General features: G+C 37.9%; 1 long non-coding RNA gene across 1 annotated transcript in view; it reads right to left on the bottom strand.

Annotated features, from left to right (window-relative positions):
- Positions 1–839, bottom strand: part of LOC119591663 — a 1989-nt gene continuing 1150 nt past the window's right edge. The window contains exon 2 of the long non-coding RNA XR_005230370.1: positions 1–631. This is a non-coding gene — a long non-coding RNA (uncharacterized LOC119591663). The remainder of the gene's footprint in view (positions 632–839) is intronic.

Below are 839 nucleotides of genomic sequence, written 5' to 3'. Positions count from 1 at the left end.
AAGAAATCAAGTGTTGTCTGTCATCAGCCTCGGGGACACGCCTTTTCCCAGTAATGATCGATATCTAAAGTAAAGACTGCCACAAACAAACACACTCATGCAAACACACAATCCCACGAAATTTTGCGATAATGTGATGAAAAAGAGTGAAAACGGATGAGTGAAAAAAGATAAGCTTTTAATAAACTAACAATATATATAGTCTTTTCAAGTACATTCGGAGATATTAACAAAAAAAGACATGATCGTGATTTATTTATAACCTAGAAGAAATAAACATTACCATGCATTTTTAAAAGAATTGATAACATCAATAAAGGATAAATTTTAAAAATATTAATGTCTGTAATTAGAAAAAAATAGACAGAAGCGACGTAGAGTGTACAAACGTCTGTACTCCAGTGAATCATTCGATGGTACACGAAATCAACATGTAGAGATTTTGTTCACTACTCACTCTAGGTTTCCGGGGAAGTCCGGTTGAGAAATGCTGGCAGGGAGGGTGTCGCGCAGCACTTCAGTCAGCCACTCGCCAATTCCATGCCGCTTATACTCAGGGTCCCTTCCATTCCGTCCTACTGATCAGCATAAACAGAAGAAATGGTTGGTTGGCATGATCGCGTTTTCTTGTCTGTAAGGAAATATTACTAAACTTTGGTAAATCTGAACTTATAAATGTTTATGATTCTTCTTCACGACGGCCGATCTAGAAACTTAAACGCCCCCTGAGAACACTACTTGAAATATGACACGTACAAGATACATGTCAGTGCTCCAGAATTTATGCAGTCCCCAGGGAGCACGAACATCTCAGAATCATGCCTTTAGATATAATGAGT

This window comes from Penaeus monodon, chromosome 29 (assembly GCF_015228065.2).
Source record: "Penaeus monodon isolate SGIC_2016 chromosome 29, NSTDA_Pmon_1, whole genome shotgun sequence".
Lineage (NCBI taxonomy): Eukaryota > Metazoa > Arthropoda > Malacostraca > Decapoda > Penaeidae > Penaeus > Penaeus monodon.
Note: the sequence above shows the minus strand (reverse complement) of the source record. Positions and strands in the feature narration are given on the sequence as shown.